Raw genomic sequence first — 14,847 nt, 5'->3', positions numbered from 1 at the left:
TCCCAAGCAGCTAGTTAGCTCCTGCCGCCTTAAAATTGTGAAGAGGACTCTCTGTGCAGAACTGATACAATATGGCCACTTTAGGAAGAGAACTGCTGCAGGACTTCTTGTTCCCTGCAGCACGTGGTCGGCTCTCTCGACCTTGGATGGAGTCAGTAGCAGTTTTCAGTCAGCAATTACACTCAGGGGACAGGGAGTTAGCCCTGGTTTCCTGACTTACCCTCATGTGCTGTGTAACCTTGGACAACTCACTTCCTCTCTCTGTGAATCAGTTTCCCCTTCTATTGGTCAGCTTTATTATCTATCTTCATAATTCACTGAAGAACCTTGCGTGATAGGTGTTATTATTAGTGCTAAGCATATTTTTTTGCAAAAATACCCTTTTTGATAATGGGGAAGTTAAAAAAATTCTGTTGCGGATAACTGCCAAACTTCAGTTCCTAGAATAGATGACTTTAGCATCATCATGAAAGATGATTCTTTAGAATCAGCTTAGAATGAACATCAGCATGACTATCCCACTGGTTCAACTGACAGAGCAGGTGGTGTCAAGGCTGTTCCTCACTCTGGCGCGACCAATGCAGAACTGGGGGCCCACAAGAGCACTCCAAAACCTTGACTCTACAAGCTCTGGTACAAAACTACCCCCGTTCCCCAATCCTAATTCACAGATTTTGGGGAATCCTCTGCCATCACCCAAGTAATTCCGAGAAAACCAGGGAAGAGATCACTTGGAAAATCTCCTCCCTAAAGTAAAACTCTCCCCCTGACCCAACCTCCATTTTGCTTGGAATTGGGAAAAGCAGAGGGGATTCACAGACAACAATGGACTCTGCCTTTGTAACTAGGCTCTGAGTCCTAAGGACACAACAATGAACCAATCCAGTTAGTTAGAAAAGAAACAATCCTCTCCTATCAAAACAAAACTACAGTTGCAAGCATAGTAAAGTGGCTAGATGGGAAGAGCCACCAATTGATAGATACTCAGAGAAAGTCCCTGAGCTAAAACTTAGTTACAAAACAGGGGGGGAAACCACTTAACAAGTTCAGACATTATTTCCACATCCCCAAACAAGGAAAACAATAAATCCTAATGGACTAGCTAAACTTTTCCCTACTTACACCTTGTAAGAAGTCCTTTCTTGGAGAGAGAAGTGTCTCCCATCTCCCTCAGTACTTGGAAGAAATTGCTCTGCCTCTCAAACAAAAAAACAGAGAGAAAACCCCTCTTTTCCAGTTTGAAATTCCTACCTGCATTGTTATTGGCTGACCACCTGATACCTGGCTAGGTACAGGAGACATTAGTTAACCCCTTAGCCAGCGGGTGCTGATCATCCCATGATTTCAAATAGGCCAGCGGGTGCTGATCAGCACTCCTGATTTATGACAGGTGGTCATTCTGTTGAGCTGTTGTTTGCACTTGGATCAGACACTGCACCAAAATCCTCGTCTGAATGTTACCATCTGAGTTTGAAGCACCTATCCTGTTGGGGAGAGAGAGATCTGTTTTGGTGCTCTGCCCTAAGCCCTCCGGTAGTAAGAGAACCAGTGCACTTTCAGGAGGGAGAATATTGTTACTCTGTTGAATGGTCGGTAGGTTGTGGTGTTTTTTCAAAATGTTTTTGTTCGTCCATTGATTGAGTCACTCCCTTGTCATTCTCTTCCATAACTCTGATCTCACAAGGTGGCTTTCAACAGTTAGTACAAGTGTTGTTCCTTTGGTGGCTGATTTGAGTTCCTCCCTTCCCATTGCAAGGAAGGTTCAGGTTAATTTGTCTTCTTTTGAGGCTGCTGAATGGGATGTGGAGTGTCAAGGGAATTTCTACCTTCATTGGATTTGTGACCAACACAAAAGAACCATAATGTGCAAGGGGCCTTCTGTAGGGGCCAATAAACTATCTCCTCTGATTCTGTGGCTCTGGCATGGGAGTGATAGGAAAGGGCAAAGGAGAGACTGGGAGCAGTCTTGCGGCCCAGAAAGCCACAGCTTCAGGGGGAGACGGAAGGAATAATTTATTATCCAAGTATACTTGTTGCCTTTCTCCTGTCTGACCTTCTCCACAGCTGTCACAATATCACCCGATTCAACTTCCTGGCAGCCTCTGGAGCTTTGCTTTTCTCTCCTGTCTGTTTATACCTCTGAGAAGAAGGAGGAAGCAGAAAGGGAACGGCAGTACCACTGGGCAGAGGGAGGAGGTGAATTTTCCAGCTGCTACTGCCAGGCAGGCCCATACGCAGGAATTTCTGTGTGTGGAGGGAGGTGCTTTTTTTGTAAGTGTGGTCCACAATTTTTTTTAAATATAAAGGAGTTCAAAATAGTCATGCAATGCATGTGCATAATAAGAGAGGTAAGGAAAAATTTGAGTGGAAACAGTGATTGGTAAAATGATTTTGTTATGACGTACTAAAAATTTATACAGTAATAAAGAAATTACTTTCTAGGATCATGGTGGGCAGCATGAGTGCCATGGCCCCGCCCCCTTCTCCCGCCCCCATGGCCACCTCTGCCTGCTGCTGCTTTACCTGCTAAGCTAGGCCAACACCGGGTGAGTGCAGGCAGGTCTTCCAGCCAGCAGGATTGGGCCCAGGCTGCACCTCGGAGGTGGGGGCACTATTGCCCCAGTCCTGCCATGCTGCCACCAGCCCCACCCACCTGTTCCCCCAGAACACAGTGTTCCCCCATTGCCTAACAGTGGCTTTCAAACTTTTTGGCCTGTGGCCCACCTAGCTCAATATAAACCTTTCCATGGCCCACCAGTTGTTAATGGAAGCTTGCCATTAATTACATAATTATGCCTGAGCCATTTTGCTAGTGCTGCAGCTAGGGAGAATGGTTTAATTTAACCAATAAGAAAGGAAGTATAAAGGTAACTTATTAAACAGACTAAGCACTTTAACTTTCTCTTAGTTTTCAAACTTCATTTTAAATAAAGTAAAATATTAATTTATGTCCAACACAAAAGGTTCCCATGTTTTCTTTGATTCAGTTGATTTTTTTTTTGAGGAAAACAAAACAACAACAAAAAACCAGCCCTCCAAAAAACCCTCACTGATGTGGCCCCTAATGAGACACTTTACTCCTCTGGGGCAACAGGGAGGACTGAGGTTCAGGATTTCCCATAGGCCCATACTCTTATGCATTTCCAGGGTTAGTGGATTTTGTGGATTCTCTAGGCTCTGGGGTTTGGACAAAGATAGGGGGAAGGGGTTCAATTGGGAGTAGGGTGTCTGGCCAGGAGGGAGGAAGCAAGAGCAAGAGAAGGTGCAGTGTGTGGCCAGGTAGGAAGAAGCAGGAGAAAGGGTGGGTGCAGAGGTGTAGGTCTCAGGGTTGGGTGTCTGTCCAGGGAGGAGGATGCAACAGCAGGGAGTGTGTAGTCAGGAGGGAGGAGGTCAGGAACAGGCTGGGGGCAGGTGTCTGGCCAGGGGAGAGGGGGCAGGAGCAGGATGTGGGTAAATGTCTGGCCAGGGGGGAGGAGGCAGGTGCAGGGTGGGGGTAGCTGTCTGGCCAGGGAGAAGAGGGCAGGAGCAGATTGGGGTTGTGGGGTCTTGGCGTGTGGGGGAGGAGTCTGGGGGGTGAGAGCACGTATTTGTCTTTGTGCCCCCTGCCGGTCCCAGGTACTGCCTCCTGCATGGGCAGTTGGTGAAGGCAGGGCTGGGGGAGGCAAGCCTCCAGCCCCACCTTCAGCCCTGCCCCTTCTGCTGAGACCCTGCCCCTTTCCCACCCCCACCCCCACTCATGGGGAGGCAGGGTGGTGTGCCAAGTGCATGATCCCCCTTTCCAACAATGGGGAGGGGAGGAGGGCATGCCACTGGCCTCTCCAGCCCCAGAGCTGGAGGGAGGGAGGAGGGCACACCATACGGCACAGCCCAGCATTTCCAGCCCCAGAGGATGGTGTGCTGCCTGGCCTGGCCCAGCATATCCAGCCCCAGAGCACTGGGGAAAGGAGGAGGATGAGCCGCATGGCAGTGTGGGCTCCTTGCTGCGGGGAGAAGGAGGAGAGCTGAGCTCCAGCCATGTATCACCTGGAAGGCAGATGCGGAGCCCCCTCACACTGGCTTGGGGAACCATGGGAGGGGTTGTTCGCACCATTCACACCTGCCCTGCATGCGGGCCTGTAGGGGACTTGTAAGGAGGTGGAAGAAGCTGAAACTAGGCAGGAGGTGAAAGATTCCTGGCACTACTCCATGTGTGGCTTTGACTAAGGGTGGTCTCCTCACGCTGTATGTGGCATTTGAGATGTGGTGAGCCAAATAGCAGCAGCTCATCCTTCTCCTTCTGCCAGCAGATAACTGAGACCATCTTCAGCTGTCTGTGGATTTTGTCCCACTTTCCCTATTGCTGTAGTTTGGGGGAGAAAAATGCCCCTTCAGTATGGCCCGTCAGCAGATGCTGGGACCCAACCTTGGAACTTCGGGCCCAGTTGGCAGACGTGATCTTGGTAAATCACAATAGCATATTCACAGTCCACATTTTGAAATCAAAACACCCAGGAGCACAATCATAATTAGAGGGTTCCTTAAGCTTAGCAAGCACTCTGGACATTCAGCAAACAAGCTGGAATCAAACTTAAGTTATGGAGTCACAATATTCTTGGGAAAAAAAAATAACTTCACAGCAAAGAAGGCAAATGTATAAACGTGTATACGTGCATCAGTGAAATGTCATCCATAGATTTTAACATCAAATAATAGTATGCCATGTAGTCTTATCCTATAAAACATGCCAAAGAACATCACACAGAAGTTTCTGATTATAACTTCTATTCTATTTGGGATATGGCATATCATTAAAAAGAGATCTAGTCGCTTTAAAGACTTCAGACAATGGAGAACCCAGCAGAAAGCTGCTCCAGTGATTAATTACCATTATTATTTAAAAATGCATATTTTATTGTGAGTCAGAATTTGTCCAGCTTCCATTTCCAGCATCTCATTTTGCTCTTTTCTGATAGAACAAAGCCTACCAGAAATCTCTTCCCCATGTAGGTATTTGTAGACTGTCATCAAAACACCTCCTTAATTTGTAACCTTCTCTTGGAGAAACTAAACAGATTGAGCTTCTTAAGTCTGTTGCTATAAAGCATGTTTGCCAGACCTAGAATAATTTTTGCAGCTCTTTCCTGAATTCTTTCAATTTTTTTCAACACCCATTTTGAGTTGTGACCAGATAATGTATTCCAGCAATAATCTAATACCATATACAGAGGTAACAACACCTTTTTTATCCAATTTTGCTCCTTCTCATAGAATATATGGAGAATATATCTCATAGAGCTGGAAAGGACCTTGAGAGGTCATCAAATCCAGTTCCCTGCCCTCAAAACAGGACCGAGTACCATCCCTGACAGATTTGCCCCAGATCCCTAGGGGTGTGTCCAGACTACAGGGTTTTTTAAAAAAGTGGCCATTTTTAGAAAAAACATCCCTTGCGTCTGGACTGCTGCAGCGGTCTTTCAAAAGTAAATTGAAAGAATGTGGCAGTTTTTTCAACTGTGGAAAACCTCGTTTTACAAGGAATAACGCCTTTTTTCAAAAGTACTCTTTTGAAAAAAGGTGCTATGTAATGCAAACTGTGCTTTTTCAAAAGAGCGCATCCAGACTGCCTGGGCGCTCTTTTTCGAAAAAGCACCAATTGTAGTCTAGATGCTCTTTTTTGAAAAAGTAGTCTAGATGTAGCCCAAATGGCCTCCTCAGGGCCAGCCAGAGCCCCATGCACAGGCCCACCCATGGGGCACAGGCCCACCCCCCAGGACTGCAGGCCCACCCCCAGGGCACTCAGCACATGCACTGCCCAGCCTAGCCAGTGCTGCTGACATGCACACCAGGCCGTGCAGGGCCCTGCAGCTGGGGGGGGGGGGGGAAGGGGAGAAGGGTGCTGTTGGCCAGTGCTGCGGGCACACCCACACCACGGGAGCCAGGTGGGTAGCTCCTGATGGCAACTGTAAAGGATGCTGTATCCCCTTACAGCTGCCCCCCATCAGTTGGCACCCTGGGCAGCTGCCCGGCTCGCCCATGCCTCCATCCGGCCCTGGCCCCCCTCAAGGATTGAATTTACAACCCTGGGTTTAGCAGGTAAATGCTCAAACCACTGAGCTATCCCTTCCCTGTAGTTATGCATCCCAGACTTTCACTGGATCTCTTAGCTACAGCACAGTACTTGAAGAATATGTTCGCTTATGTTACAGATTAGAAGAGCTATACCTATATTCCTTTTAGTGCAGAGGTGGGGAACCTTTTTTGGGTCAGGGACTGCAGACTCTCAGAAAAATCAGTTGCAGGCTGCACACAAATGAGAAGCAGCAAAAAACAAAACAAACAAACAAAAAAAGCTCACTGACATGGCATCACTGACGTGGCCCTGATTGGTCCTGAAGGAAGATGACATGATTGATTCATATCAACAGAGTTATTATCTGAGAATACCTGAAGGACAACAATAGCTTTATACACTAGAGTATCTTACAATAATAATTCAATCCACACTGCTGGATGTGGTATTATTTATATAATTAAAGTACAATATAATTCTTAATAAGGTATTGCCCTTCCCTGGATGGCATGACCATATAATAGGTTTTCTGTCTCTGTGGTCAAAGCCAGACAATGGGTCCCCTGAAGTTGACAGAAATGGGGACCTAGGTTTTGAGGACCTGGAAATATAAAGGAGAATTTTAGGTTTCTTCTTTTAAAAGTAAAAGCAATGATGATGTCATTAGTCCTATAGCAGCAGGTCTGCAAAATAACTTTTGAAGTAGAATGCACCAGACAAGTTGCAGAAAGGGAGGTTTAGGTTGGACATTAGGTTGGACATTCCCTGACTTCAGGGAACTGGACTTGATGACTTCCAGGGCACATCTTCACTCACCATTCTGGAGATCGACATTCTGGCATTCGATTTTGTGTATAAACCCGTAAATCAAATACTGAAGGCAGCTCTCACCAGCATCTGTACTCCTTGCAGTTGCGAGGAGTAGGGGAAGTTGACAGGAGTATTTGCTCCCATCGGCCTCCCCCAGTAGGGATAGTGCCAAACTTGGCTTAAGGTAAACTGACTCCAGCTATGGATTCTGTGTAGCTGGAGTTGCGTACCTTAAGCCCACCTTTCGGGGCTAGTGTAGACCTGGCCCCAGTTCCAGTAGTCTATGATTCTATGAAATGTGGGAGGTATCCCAAAGTTATCATCTCACAAATACTGCCCCAAATCTTCAATCCCTGTGGTGCAGTTATTCTGGAGAAATACTTGTTAACAAATCCATTTGGGGGAGGGTAGCAAGAAATGTTTTCATAGGCTTCCCTTTAAAGGCCAAGTCTGGTTGTGGTTGCTAAGCAACAATATAAGTCTGCAGTTTTCATAGTAAATCCAACTGGCAAAGTTGCTAAGCAATATCAATTGTCATCCATGTGTGCGCTTTTGGAATAACCCAGTATTATCTATTATTAGGAAGAGTGCTGTTTGGGATTTCTCCTCCGTCTTAGCCAGGTTGTTACTAGTTGTTGAGTGACAGGAAATTAGGATTGAAAACAACTTTAGGGTGATGCTCTTTGTAGGCCTTCAAGAGATTACGATACAGAAAGCAAACACACTGATTCTGCAGTGGTTACATTAAGATTATACAATGCTGGAATTACATCTCTTCTGATCGTACCTCTGAGTGTAGCAGTATACTCAGTATTTCCTTAGACCTCTACAATGTAATCCACTTATCTCACCGGACCAGTCAGTGTAACATTAAGGGAAAATATATCCTGTCTTCCTTTGATGGTATTTGGATTCTAAAGAAAATTTATCCTAAACTAATCCTTTCTCATATTGACTTTAGCCAGGGAATATTCTGCTCTTCTAAAACTCACAAGACATGTTTAGCTTATGAACCTTTACGTCTACAAAGAATGTATGTACTAGGATCAAATTCCAGGTCACCTCTTATAAATATGCGGAATCAGCTAAATGATATGTAGCTTTTGTGCCTGTTTGGTCCCCAAAACTATGTGGTTTACTTTCTCGATGTCCTCAAGTATATTGAGGGCTGTTTTGGAGTCCCTCCAAGGATTATGGGATGTGGTTGATGTGTTTTAGCACAGAGTCACCTGAGCCACATACCACTCCCTTCTCCTTTCCAATTACTCATGCTTCTGGCATAGTAAACTACTGCGTACAGGCTGTGAAAATATTTGCAGTTTGGCCAGCCAAAGGAATGCTCCTTTGCATATGTTCAGATACTGACAGCAAATAGACAGAGGGTCTGAATCATGAACAACCACACACGGTTGATTTCCTATCCCCCTCTCCCTCACAATTTGTGCTGAACAAGTTATCTTCCTCAAGTTATCTTCCATTTCATTTAGTTGGGTTTTCCCACATGGATATGGTAGGTGGAACAGTACTATGTGCTAGCTTGGAGTGTGTGTGCATGGATCTATGAATGAAGCTTCCTTTTTGTGACTGGCAAAGAGAGAGGATATGGCACCTGTCTACTACTAGTGCTAACTAAAGGTGTTTTTCTGTACTCTAGGAAGAGGCCTTTGGTTTTACAGGTCAAAAGAAAGTGCTCACACATACATTTTAGATAATTTTACTATGTACCAACAAGGAACATTATGATGGCCCAACTAAAAATAAATAAATAAAAGCAGTATTGTCATTGTCAGATATAGTGAAAAACCCAATGTTCACCTTGAATAAGTTTTGCAGAACCTAAGCCAGGAGGTAGAGTCCAGGGAAAAGGAAGGTTTTAAGCAATTTTCTTCCCTCCAGTTTGTAGGCACCTGTGCAGAGTCAGACCAGCTGTTTATTGTTCTCATTTATGACAGCCTATTCTGAGCTCCCTGTGAGCTGGAGTTCCCATGGCACTAATTGCTACAGAACAGAACCATCACTAACTCCACCCTGAGCATGTCCCTATGCCAGAGGTTGCAAAAGAGAGTAGGGAACATAGTCACTTCTGCCTGCACCAGGGAATTCTCCAATCAGTTGCTGTGCACAGCATATAGGGGTTAGAGTTGGAGGCAGAATCACTCCAGTATATAGCTCACAAAAATGGGTCAGAAGCAATGGAATTCATTTAGGTCTTGAGCCTGAAAATATTTTGTTCAAGTCAGATTACTGCATAAAGTTGTTAAATTGTATATGTCAATAACCTGAGGCTTTCACAAAATCCTCCCAGATGAATTCAGTTGTTAGTGGCTATTGGCTATACAGGCAGTCCCCGAGTTACGCGGATCCTACTTACGTCGGATCCGCACTTACGAACGGGGCTTTCTCGCCCCGGAGCTCGCAGGCAGCGGGACCACCCAGAGCGCAGCAGTCCCGCCACCTCCGGGGCGAGAAAAGCTGCTCCGGGTGCCCCTGGTCTGCTGGGGACCGTCTCCAGCAGACCAGGGACACCTGGAGCAAAGCCGGGAATGCGGAGGGGTCCCGCGCCTCTGAGGCTTTGCTCTGGCAAAGCCTCAGAGGCGCAGGACTCCGCCGCTGCTGCGGCTTTGCTCCCGGTGTCCCTGGTCTGCTGGAGACGGTCCCCAGCAGACCAGAGGCACCGGGAGCAAAGCCGCAGCGGCGGCAGGGTCCCGCACCTCTGAGGCTTTGCCAGAGCAAAGCCTCAGAGGCGCAGGACCCCGCCGCCGCTGCGGCTTTGCTCCCCGTGTTCCTGGTCTGCTGGGGGGGGGAGTGCAACTAGTGCGCCCCCCCCCCAGCAGACCAGGCTTTTGTTGTGGACCCTGGGGTAGAGCAGCTGGGGTGCTGCTGGGTTGGTTCTGCAGGGACCTACCTGCCAGCCCAGCTGTTCTGTCCCAGGCTCGAGATTCAGCCGCTGTTGAAACTGATCAGTGGTTGATTCTAGGAAGCTGGGGGCAGAGCAATTCTGCCTCCAGCTTCCTGTAGTCAGCCCCTGGTCAGTTTCAGCAGCAGCGGCTGAATCTGGAGCCAGTTCCAACTTACATACAAATTCAACTTAAGAACAAACCTATAGTCCCTGTCTTGTACGTAACCCGGGGACTGCCTGTATTTTCTGACAGCTAGCCAATGAAAGTCCTGCCACATATTCTCTTTTAGATACCATGCATTTAATAGTGCAAGAATTAGTAGTGCAGTCCCTCAACATGTGATAAATGATAGTGTGTCAGATGCCATGTGGCACCAGAAGAACCAATGCTCAGAGTGGAAGCATTTAAATCACTTGCAGTTCTATCGCATGAGAAATTCATTGGCCGTTGCTGTCATCTGCCTTTGTGGACACCCTTTTTGTGACACTTCCTGGAGCTGACAGCAAGCAGTAATAACAGCAAACAGCAAATCAGCTCACACTATAAACTGGTCTTTCTTGTACCATCATATTTCAGAGTTTTTATTATAGGCCTCCACCTTTAAAGGTGATTCATTGGAAAATTACTTCACTATATAGTTAGTGCCGGAACACCTACTTTCAGCAGTAAACACTTCTAGGAGATTTTTTACTGCAGTGGCAGAGAATGAAAGAAACTTACAAAATATAAATAAGCAAAAAAGGTGATAATGCTGATTTTTTGTCTGTGAAAATAAATCCCCACATAACTAACGTTGATACAGTTTCACCTTGAGTAAATCTTCAATATAAGGAGCGATGTTAATATTATAGATGGAGAAACACTACAGGTTGTGCTTGAAGATAAAAAATTGTCTGAAATGGTTTTTGTGTAATACGGTAGCTTTTTTATGAAATTGCAAATCCTTAATGCTCTCTCACTTGAACAGTACAGAGAGAGACAGAGAGAGCAGAGAAACTCACTGGTTCTCTTTTGTGCCTGTGGCAGAGGCAGAGTTGTTTGTTCAACTGGTTATGTGTAAATTAAGGTGGGTGTGTTACTGACATAAAGCCTACACTTCATGTGACTTTGAGAGGAGGAGGCAGAAAAAGAGGTGGAGGTTTATGAGGTGCAGTTGAAAAGAATGGTTTAAAGACAGTCTGAAATGTCAATAGTTCCAGAGCAGCCAGACTTAATCTTGGAATGTAAGTGCAAAACAAAGTATTCTCTTTATTTAAGGGGATAAATGGTTTTATTGTATTCCAGAAAAGGGCTCAAAAGATTTACCAGGCCAGCTTTGTATTAGCAGCTACTTTTTGAAATGTGAAGTGTTAAATTGCATTTCATTAGTATCATTATGTATTTACAGTTGCTCCATAGTATTAAGGAGTATAGAAAGGATACACTATATTTTAACTGAACTAATATTTAATTTATGAACTGAGATTTGTTTTATTAGCAAGTTTTTAATATTCACTTGAAATAAAATAAATACGACAATGTTTATAAAGAACACACAGGGTAAGACCAGAGTTTGACTTGCTTTGTGGAAATATTTTAGAACTGTGTGTGGACTTGGATAAACTAAACTCACTGGAATTATATTTTAATTTGCAAAAATGTCTTAACTCAGCAATATACATTTATTTTATTAATGTACAGCCTGTGGAGACTTTACTTTTACTCCTAATTTCTGGCAGATTTATTTTAACTACTCGATGAGGGATGGTATCTGAGCAGAGGAGCGCAGACAGCTTCTTATTGCAAGGAAAGAAAAAATATATTTTATTGGGGATTAGTGGCAAGAGTTTTTAGTATTTCTATGTCTGCAGTATTTTATGTGCTTTAACTGCTGTAAATTCTAATAGGACTCAGTAAGCAATACTGTGTTTTTTGGTTGTATTGGTACCTGACAGTTTTACTCTCTTTTAGTAGTTGCTCTGCTTAGCAGTACTGAAGTGGTGTAACAAGCCTTGTAAAGTATTTGGAAACAGAATGAATTTCACTGAAAAGAAATTTTAAACAATGCTAACGTGACACAAGAGGACTAAAGCAAGGGAAGAACTGAGCCCAAAACCCTTTCTTTGATAATGATTCACAATGCTGAAGGGGGGAGGGGAGAAATGACTGTCTCAGTTAAGACCAATGGATTAAATCTGGTCTCAGGTGTGCAGTTCTCCTAGAGATGCTATTGTTGTGCAAATCCATCAGAAGGCAGAATTTGAGCCTTGATTTCCATCTTCCTGGGATTGTTATTTAGTGTCACAATTATCTGAAGATTGGGGCAGCTGTTTTCCTGACAAAAAACTAACTGTGGGAACTGAAAAAAGTATTTGGTCACCTCACCAGCATGGAAAAGTCAACAAAAGTCTCCCCTTGGGGAAAGAATGAAGATGTCCATAGTGTATTGGGCTAGTTGTTTTAAAGAAACTGCTACATGTATATGTAACCCACACACCTAGGCTGCATCTACACTGGCATGATTTGGTGCAAATACTTTTAACTGAAAAGTTTTTCAGCTAAAAGTATTTGCGCAAGAGAAGTGTCTATACTGGCATGTGCCTTTGCGCAAAAGATTTTTTTTTGCGCAAAGCATCTGTGCCAGTGTAGATGCTCTCTTGCTCAAGAAAGCTCCGATGGCCATTTTAGCCATCTGGCTTTCTTGCACAAGAAATTAACCTTGCTGTCTACACTGGCCCTCTTGCGCAAGAATATTTGTGCAAGAGGGCTTATCCCTGAGTGGGAGCGTCAGAGTATTTGCACAAGAACCACTGATTTTGTACATTACAAAGTCAGTGTTCTTGCACAAATACTCGTGGCCAGTGTAGACAGGCAGCAAGATTTTGCGCAAAAGCAACCGCTTTTGTGCAAAATCTTGCCAATGTAGACACAGCCCTAGTGTGGTTACTGAGCAATTCAAGTAGCACTTAGACCACAGCAACAGCTAAGATCAACAGACCTCCACAGCATGGGCTGGGAAACGGCTGGCTTTTAGCTCAGAGCGTAGAAGCTCCTCTATTCCTCTTCAGAAGTCTCAGGTTCAAATCCACCTAGTGGCAGGTTACATATACATTTCAGAATATATTATAATATTTCCCTGTTAGCCTGAAAAGGCTCAGTAAGACCTTATTTCAGAGATGCATCCTGAGAGACTGGAGGGGCAAGGTGGGTGAGGTAGTGTCTTCTATTGGACCAATTTCTGTTGGTGAGATGGATGAGCTTTCAAGTTTATACAGCGCTCTTCAGATATAGGAAATATACTCAGCATGCCACAACTAAATAAAGAGGGAACACTTTATTTAGCATAAATTAACATACATTTCAAGGGATCATTAAAGGTGAGGGAGCCCATTAACACCTATCTATCCTGTGGGCAGGAGAGAGGAGAGTTGAATAGTTGGTTATAAATTATTGTAATAAACCATAAATCCAATGTCTCTAGGCAGTTAATGATATTTACAGTCTACCTAAATTATGAATTTAAAATCCCAGGCTCGTCTTTTGAAGCTGTGCAGGTTTTCTTGGAGGATAAGGTCAGATATAGAGTGACTGCATGTGAAAAGGGTTAATCCACAGATATTTTTGGTCATGTTGTAGGGTTTCCATTTCTAATGGCAAAATTATGAGATCGGACATCCTTAACTCATGTTGATTTTAATAGGAGTTGAGAGTATTTCACACTCTACGATGAGACAATTTCTCGGAAGAACCCATCCTGAAATTTGAAACCAATGTGAGTTTTGACTGTAGCTTCCACAGGAAAGAAGCTAGGACTCTGTAAGAATGTGTCTACACTATACACCAAGGAAAAAAAATATGGCTGACCCACGATGGTGTTTTTGGCCAAGGGGGAGCTGTGGGAAGCGCTGTGGGCTGGACCACTGCTCCCTGCAGCTCCCATTGGCTAGGAATCGGGAACCATGGCCTATGGGAGCTGTGAGCGGCCATACTTGTGGATGCACAGGTAAATGAAGCATCTGGTGGCCCGCCAGGAGCTAATCCTGGCAAACCATGTCTGGCCCATGGGCTGGTTATTGCCCACTCCCGCCCTAAGGCATTAATCCTTGTGCCCATGGGAGTAGGTTCAGGCATTATTCATAAACATAGAACCAAATAACTTTAAAAACCCCTCCCATTTAAAAAAACAATACTCTTTCATGATAATAAAATCCCCTAGAACCTAATGTCATTTTATGGACTAGTAGAACCAATTATTTTCTTCCACCCATTTAGTGTCATCGACGTTAGTTAGCTATTTTTGCTTTCTTCCAGAGCATGAGAACAGAATTAGGCCAACAATCTGGAATTTCATCATAAAGCGAAAGTAATGCGTATTTGTAATATTCTGGTGTAGAATTTCTTAGAGAATATTAACACTTGCATTTTAAACTCCTGGAAACAAAGTCTGAACATAGCCTGACCATTAGTTCTGAGTATCATCAGTCAATCATGATAGCGAGATGATAAATTAGGAAAATGAGTGGGTAGTAACCCCTAAATTAAGAACAATTCCACCCTTTTTATTTATTTTGTTTTATCTCCCTGTATAGATTGGATGAACAAAGACCTAGTTCTGCACTGATTATGCAGGGAAATAACCCATTGGGCTTAAATTCTGGAAATCAGGATTAATTCCATTAAAATCAATGGTATTACAATGGTACAAAATGGGTGGAAATGAAGATCAGGCCCTGTTTGTATGAAATCAGAGACAGGCCCACTGCCTGTACGTGGAGTTTTGCCTAAGTGAGAACAGCAGAAGAAGACTCCGTTTAGTGTTAAGGGTGAAAAAAGTACAGGCAGTCCCCGAGTTACGCGGATCCGACTTATGTCGGATCCGCAGTTACGAACGGGGTTTGCTGCCCGTCTCCCTGATCTGCTGGAGACCAGCAGACCAGGGAGATGGGAAGCAAAGCCTCTGAGGACGCCGGCAGTGGGACAGCCTTGGCGCATCTGGGCTGTCCGCTGCCCGTGTGCTCCGCGGCTTTGCTCCATGTCTCCCCAGACCAGGGAGATGGGGAGCAAAGCCGGGGAGCACCCGGGCAGTGGACAGCCCAGACGCGCCGCGGC

General features: G+C 44.7%; 1 protein-coding gene across 3 annotated transcripts in view; it reads left to right on the top strand.

The window, feature by feature from the left end:
* Nucleotides 1-14,847, top strand: part of TACC2 (transforming acidic coiled-coil containing protein 2) — a 210,893-nt gene that overhangs the window by 9,667 nt on the left and 186,379 nt on the right. The window contains exon 1 of one of the 3 annotated variants that reach the window (XM_075935334.1): nucleotides 10,606-10,982. The exons of the other annotated variants lie outside the window; for them this stretch is intronic. The gene's annotated coding sequence lies outside the window, so the exon portion shown is untranslated. Of the gene's footprint in view, nucleotides 1-10,605; nucleotides 10,983-14,847 lie in introns of those variants that run through there. 3 annotated transcript variants of the gene reach the window in all.

Source organism: Pelodiscus sinensis, chromosome 8, assembly GCF_049634645.1.
Source record: "Pelodiscus sinensis isolate JC-2024 chromosome 8, ASM4963464v1, whole genome shotgun sequence".
Taxonomy (NCBI): domain Eukaryota; kingdom Metazoa; phylum Chordata; order Testudines; family Trionychidae; genus Pelodiscus; species Pelodiscus sinensis.
The sequence above is the reverse complement of the archived record's forward strand: the minus strand, read 5'-3'. Positions and strand labels throughout refer to the sequence as shown.